We start from the raw sequence: 7,908 nt of genomic DNA on the forward strand, positions 1-7,908 counted from the left end.
ATACGGATACAAGAGTTTGTTTTCTTGCTTTTGTTACATCCATAGTGCCTTCATGAGTGACTTCAAGCATTTTCCATATCTCCTTTGCATTTTTGCACCTTGAAGTACGAAAGAATTCATCAGAAGATAAACCAAAAGTTAAAATGTTTTTAGCTTTTTTATCATCTTGCACTTTTCTTTTCTCATCATCTTTCATCTCATCCCATTCTTTAGGAACCAATTCACCATTGACTTCTTTAGTCGGTATAAATGGCCTTTTAACAATAGCATTTCATGCACTGGGATCAATTGATCGAATAAAGATTTCCATTCTCTTTTGCCAAAACGAAAAATGTTCTCCCTCAAACAATGATGGTCGATTGAGAGAAGCACCCTCTTTGAAAGTGATTTGTTTGGAGCCCATTTTGGAAAAACTGTGATCTTGAGCAACTTTCAAGATGTAGCTTTGATACCAATTGAAAAAGATGATGGAACTCACAAACCAAGAGGAGGGTGAATTGGTTTTGAAATCAAATCGAAATAAAAATAGAGTTTTGAAAAATTTTCCCTTTCAAGGATCGTATCACAAACTTTTTTTTTAAAACCAATATCTAATCAATCACTTGTACACTATCCTTTTGTTAAAGCGCTTCAAAAATAAATATCATTAAACTCAACAAATAGATCAAGAATGCAATGAGAGAGATAAGATTCAAGAGAAGATGAACAACAAGATTTATATTTGTTCACTCTCTATTTCTAGAGAAGTTACTCCAATTATCTAATTGAACCTGAATTAGATCTCCACTAAGCACTTTGAGTTCTTACAAGCAATTGATTAAATTCCCATTTTAATCGATTAAAGTGTTCTTTCCAAAACCTAGAAAACTTTCAAGAACAATGTAATCGATTATGAATCCCTCATAATTGATTAAAGCTGAGACTCATGAAAACCAATCATGGTCTTAACAAAACTGTGTAATCAATTATAGTTATGTTGTAATCGATTAAACCAGAACAAATATCTCTCTGCAAGCTTCTCAAAAAGACTTGTGTAATCAATTACTAATAGTTGGTAATTGATTAAAACAAAGAGTTTATGCACTGAAGAGGTTTCTAACCATAGAAATAATCTTTCTAACTCTACATGATGTACACATAGATAGACTAAGACTAGAAAGCAACAATCAATACAAATGTCAGTCAATGAGTTGGGCATGTAAAAAGACAAAACTACAAAACTCTTTATAGCTTGATCTTCATGTTGCTCCCCCTATCTCCTACAGTAAGGCCTTAAGGGCTTTAGATGGAGTGCTTCAATAGATATGGTTTTCCTTACCACTGGTTTAGTGAAAATGACTTCAGAGTAAGGAGAGAGCGGTGAAGGATTACCTTGAATTAGTCAAGACAAGGGCTACCAATTGGCCAGAGGGAAACATTTTTCATCTGTCAATGGCTCCCTTGGAGCTTCCCTTATGAACCTTTCAAGGTGTAACAGAGAAGGAGGTTGACACGATTATGGGATTGGTGTAGACTTGCGAAGTGGCATGGGAAGAGTGTCATCAGTGGACTCATCTTCTGATGAGGAAGAGGTTGGATCTTCATTAAGCCTTTTTGGCTTTCTTAAGAGCAGGTGCATCAAGAGCAACAACTTTCCGCTTTTGAAGGGCCACTCTTACTAGTCCTTCACCATCATCATCAGTCTCACTTAGGTCTTTCAACCTTTGTGTGACTGGATTTACTGTAGATGGACAAGCAAGAGTAGACACGACAGACTCATGCCTTCTTTTGGTCTGGTGCTCCTTTGCCAACATCTCCTCATCTTCTTCTGTTGTTCAACCATGATCTTCTTAATTTTCTTTGTAATGCCAAAGTTATCTAGACCAAGGTCATCATCAGCAATGGACTTTCCTAATCTATTTTGTTTTCGCTTGTTGATGGCTTCCACGCCCACTTTTGGAGCCTCCTTCAGGGTTTGTTCTAAGGCCACCTTCATAGCCTTCAGGTTAGTTTTGCTAAACTTTTTTTTGTTTAGCGACTACTGAACCCTTAACTATTAAGGTATGCTTGGAATCCTCATCCATCTTGTTGAATACATGATAGACTCCTTGATCCTATAGAAGATTGTTGATAAGGGTTGCTTAGTGGATGTCGTCTCGACCACCTAAGCCCTTAATTTTCCTCAAAATGTTGATATATATTGTGTATGGAAGGTCAAATGGTAGGTTCTCCATCAAGTGAAACAACACGAACTTGTGGAGGTCAGAAAGGGTTATCTTGGTGTTGGCCTTGTGAAGTACACTCTTGTTCAGAATGTTGGCCCAAATTTTGCCTTCTCACACATCATGCTATAGACAATGGTCTTCTAGTCACTAGCTTTCTCTGCATTGTCATGGTAGAGAGCTCTGATGATGTGAGAGTTGTAGTTCTTCTCCCAACCTTCTTGGTAGGTACTGCCCTTGCGTAGACACCTTGTTGCCTTAGCAATGGTGTCTCTTGATAGTATGATCTTCACTCCCAAAACCTTGGAGGCTATGGTCTTCTTGTTGATGAACTTAGCATGTTGCCAAAAGGTCCTTATCAGCTCTAGGTGGTTTGGGGTTCATTGAAGAAATTTCTTGCACCCCAAAACAACAAGGTTTGATTTAACTTGAGACTTACCTTTTTGAGTTCTTGAATGTCAAAAAAGTGTTCTACATGAATGGAAGGCTCATTATTTGTGTGTATGGTAATGATTTTTATGGTTGGGATGACTTTAGTGATGGGGGTATTTGTAGAGGCCATTTGAGAGGGAGGAAAGCTACGGTTTGAAAAACTTAGAGGGAAGTTGAAGTTTTTGCAAGGATAGTGTAATCCCAAGAGTTTCAACGTAGGAGGTTTTTATAGTGGGATTTTTGGGTTTTTCAAAAACAATCATTAGGATCGTTGTCTCTTATAGAGGAATTGTTTGACGTGCCAAGCTCTAAATGTAACAACCCGCCTCGTCGATACGGTATCCAAACTCTAATATTCGATAATTTCAATTTTTTTTATAAAAAGAACTCCCTTAATTTTTGCTTATGAAAATAGAAGTGATTTTGTTACAACATAAATTCATCCAACAACACGCCATTACTTAAGTGAATATGCATAATTACATAGAAACAATAATTCGGTACATGTCATACACATAACGAAAATTAAATATGTTCATATATATAATTAAAATTCCAGTTTTACATCTTTAACTCAACAAAATAAAACTTGAAAACCAACTACGGAGGAGTTGATTACAAAACACAACTCTCTCCCAAAATAACGCCAACGTCATCACGTCGGCTCGGCGGCTCCTCACCAGAATCTTACTCCCTACACCCTGCTACTGTCATTCTGCTCCCACGAACAAGGTTCGTGATCATCACAGGTATCAACCACACGATACAAAATTGCAAGGGTGAGTTTATTATAAAAGAACCAATACCAATTCCAAATAACCAAAATTAGCAAGGAACACAGGCAAACATGATAAGCATACACAACAATCATTATTCAACACTCATATCCAACAAATATTCATCATTCACATCCAACAATTACTATCATCCATCCATGGACCCAATCAAGATTGCACAGAATGATGCATGCACCTGACTCAACACTCAGATGCAATGTGGTATGTACCAAAAACAACCAAATCTCAGGAAATAGCCTAAGCGTGTCCACACGACACTCTCACTTAGGGAATTGTGCTGAGTTTGTCGAGACCACCCGGTTGTGCATGTAACAGCCCCCCTCCCATAGGTGATCAGCCTGGGAGCCCAAAGGTGTTCCCTACCAGGTGACAACCCCCTAGTACAAAGTACACTTGGCCATAGTTACTCTATTTCTTGTGTCGTATGAGCTATGATCACAGCCAAAAGTAAGTGCCAAAGACCATGGACCAATTAAAGCACCTAAGCATCCCCTTAGGAATGCTTAGATTCTCTAACCACGCTAGTTACCCACGTTTGGGCCATCCGACAAGGTCAGTGCACTCTACCCCCCATGACATACACTCCATACGATGTATGATCGTGGCCAAAAGTTAGTGCCAAAGACCCTGGAAGGTCAGTGCACAGTGCCCCCCACGATCATACACAACATCCAACGTATGAAGGTGGCCAAAAGCTAGTGCCAAAGACCATGAAAGGTCAGTGCACAGTGCCCCCCACGAACATACACAACATGCACATGCCAATGCATTTCCAACATCAATCAATAAATCGTATTTCCATGTCATTCACAACATAAATATCATCTCATCTCAATGACGTTATCAACAACAACAACAACCTCAGTTCATATTCACATATTCATCAATAATAACAATTCATGTTGACATGGTCTTTATTAACAATGTCATCTCAAATCAATATCATCATAATTATCATTATCATCACATATCAATTAAAATCCTCAATAGCAACATCAACAACAATTCAAACAAACACAACAATATCATTTCCACATGCATGGTCTTCAAACAACACATTTCAAACAACCAAAACAATATCATTCATCACAATATATATATATATATATATATATATATATATATATATATATATATATATATATATATATATCGCATCCCATTAGTTAAAACGTAATTTTCTTTGAAGTAAAATCAGCATGCAACAGGGACAGACAGATATCCTCATAGCTAGGTTCCCTGACCCTAACTATGGTGTTAAAATGGTAAATTTTATAATAAACTCCCCTTACCTATCGTGTGCTACCCCGCGGATTCCTCGTCGCGTCACTTGAAGATTCCTTTTTGTCCTTGCTCGTCGATTCCACACAAGCCTCTACCGTGCCAAAACGAAGGAGACTTATTATGGATTTCATAAAACAAAGCTAGTAACAGTGCTCTGGGTCAAACACCCACATCACTACATGAAAGAGCTGAGAGCATTTTGGGTTTTACAAAGGAACGTCATTTGAAAATTCCGACCACGCCAATGTGACCGGGGTTCAGTGTAGGTTACGAAAATAACATGCATTTCATGAAAGGATAACGTTTACAAAGTATCTTTCTCTAAGGTTTTTCAAAGGAAGCATAAGACATGCAATGGCGGTTCCAAAGGCAGAAAAGATGCAAAGACAATATGAAACTAACAAGAAACAAGCATAGAACCATGGTTACCTCGAAAGAAAACGAAAGGTCAGATTAGGGTTTTCGTTCTCTACCGAAACCGCAAGCCAAGTTGGAAGATTCCGCTTCGGTTGAAGGGTTCCTCTCGGTGTGGGTTTTCAATGGAGAACAATGATGGTTTGTGGTGGCTAATGGTGGATGTGGGTGATGGAGAAAGTTCTTGGAACTTTAGAAATGACTTTGGAAGAAAGAAAGAAGAAGAAATGACGTTTTTCCTAAGCTACACGAAAGCAAAGGCTGAAATGCTTAAATAAGAGATGCTCTCGAAAACGGAAGCTTCTAGCACACTCCAGAGATTTTATCCAAGATCCCAACGGTCAGATCATGGAAATTTGTCTTGTGAAGTTGCAAATCAAATTTCGAGAAGATCCAACGGTTAACGAAGTCTGGGAAGCGTTTTTACCGAGGCAGCTGCATGTAGTTTTCTCTAGAAGCTTCATTAAGAGGCTTCCTCTAGAAGCTTCATTAAGAGGCTTCTAGCACACTCCAGATATCTTCTCAAAGATCCCAACGGTCAGATCATGGACAAGTGTCTTGTGAAGTTGCAGACCCAATTTCGAGAAGATCCAACGGTTAACGAAGACTGGGCAGCGTTTTTACCTAGGCAGCTTCATGTAGCTTTCTCTAGAAGCTTCATTAAGAGGCTTCCTCCAGAAGCTTCCTCGTGGCTTCTTTGAGAAGCTAGATCCTTATCTATCCACACCCCTCTATTAACTAACTTCCTTAAAAATAATTACGGATGAAAATAACGCAACAAATAATCAAACATCAAACATAATTACTAATAATATATAGATATATATATCAGGGTGTTACACTACATGGCAAGGATTTATATGAAGTATAGACACCGCCATGTGTTTTTTGACCTTTGTGAAAGCGACCTTCTAAGGGATATTCCTCGGAGGTCTTTTAATCTCTTCTGTGTTGTCCTTTTCTTGAATTTAAATGTAATAGGGACAAATGGAATTTGAACAAAATAATACATGTGCACTTCCTTTTTCGTGATACTCAATCCTTGAGACTGGACGCACAAATTTACCTTATGACAATGTGTTATGCTGTTATGCACAAGAGTGAATGCTCATTGAATATAATGTGTTGGACGCTAGGTTGAAACAAAACATACTCTCTATAATTGTGGACGATATTCCTTTAATAAAATAATCATGTCCACTTGTCAAAAACTCATTAAAACATCAATAATTTATACTTATGTTATACATCAGAATCTAGGGTGGATGAGACGCATGGTTGTCCAGACCTAACAACGTCAACTTTTTATGTTGGTTATATTTGCAACTTGGTTTGGGTGATCCCTACAAATGATCAATTGAGAAACTAAACTCTATGAGAAACTTATAAGAGTGAATTTGTGATACATCTTAAAGCCACCAAGATGTTCCAAGATCTCAAGAGGATGTTTTGGTGGCTGAAGGTGAAGTTAATTAACAAGTCAAATCTAAGCACCAAAAACCATCTAACTTCCTACGGGTCCTAAGAATTCTGAAGTCGAAGTGGGGGGAGTGTTTCCATGGACTTTTTCATGGGTACTTTAGACCAAGTAAGGAGTGATGCCATTTAGGTGGTAATAGATAGACTCACTAAGTCTAATCACTTATCTAGGCCACTTTCTCTTTAGAGAGGTTGTCCAAGGTTTATCTTTAAGAGATTGTGAGGTTGCATGAAGTGTTAGTTAACATAAATTCGACTAGGGATCCTAGACTTACCTTTAGGGGGCATTTTGCGGGGAATTTTTTTTTCATGCCTAAGAATCATGATTCTTAGGAATAAATAAAATTTGGTTGGGAATTAAGAATATTTATACAAGTTTTCTGAGAATCAAAGAATCACGTGATATTTTTATCACTTGCTTTAATTATTTATCACAATAAATAGTCTAATAAGAGTAACTTGATATTTTTACTATAGTAAAAAATTAACTCAGAAAAGTTAGATTCCCGTCTCCGCCATGTGAAACTTTTTATGAGAAATCTAACTAAAAAAATTCTAACAAAATATTTTTTCTCGGGAATACTATTTTTCTAAATTAGACACCAAACCTAGAAAACCAAGATTCACTATATAAGATTTTCAAGAAATTAAAAATTTCTCTCATACCAAATGCCTCCTTAGATTTTGGAAAGCACTTCACCAAGGGTGTCAAGCTTATTTTAGCATAACTTACCATCCTTACTTATATGGTGAGAGTGAGGGGACTATCCAAACCTTAGAAGACATTCTTAGGGCTTGTGTTTTAGAAAAAAAAGAGAGTTAGGATAGGTACTTGCCTTAGGTAGTGTACTTGCATGAGGGTAGACAAGTAACTTTTTTTTTCCTTAAGTCTTCCTCTTGAGGATCTCTTTCTCTTGCGATATAGTACTCGACAGTCCGAAAGGGAGGGTGTACTTGCAAAAGACAATCCAACGCTCAAGTAAGGTCTTGGTCGAGACCAATAAATGAGAGTATTAAATGAGAATTAACAGTATCTTACCTCGAGATTCTTATAGCTATTTATACATAGCTTAGTGGACCTTGGATCCTTGAGCACTTGTGTCTTATTAACATGTTTAGGTAATATACCCTTGATCATCATTAAGGGATTAAGTTAACCTCTAATAATTGCCATCAGGATAATGCAAGTGATCTATTTAGCTAGGAAGAGTGCCTGAGTATTCGGCTGGACCAAATACCTGAGTACTTATAGGAAGGTCACCGTGGGTGACAAGGTGTCAAGAGTGCTCGACTATTCAGTT

This window comes from Glycine soja, chromosome 4 (assembly GCF_004193775.1).
Source record: "Glycine soja cultivar W05 chromosome 4, ASM419377v2, whole genome shotgun sequence".
NCBI lineage: Eukaryota > Viridiplantae > Streptophyta > Magnoliopsida > Fabales > Fabaceae > Glycine > Glycine soja.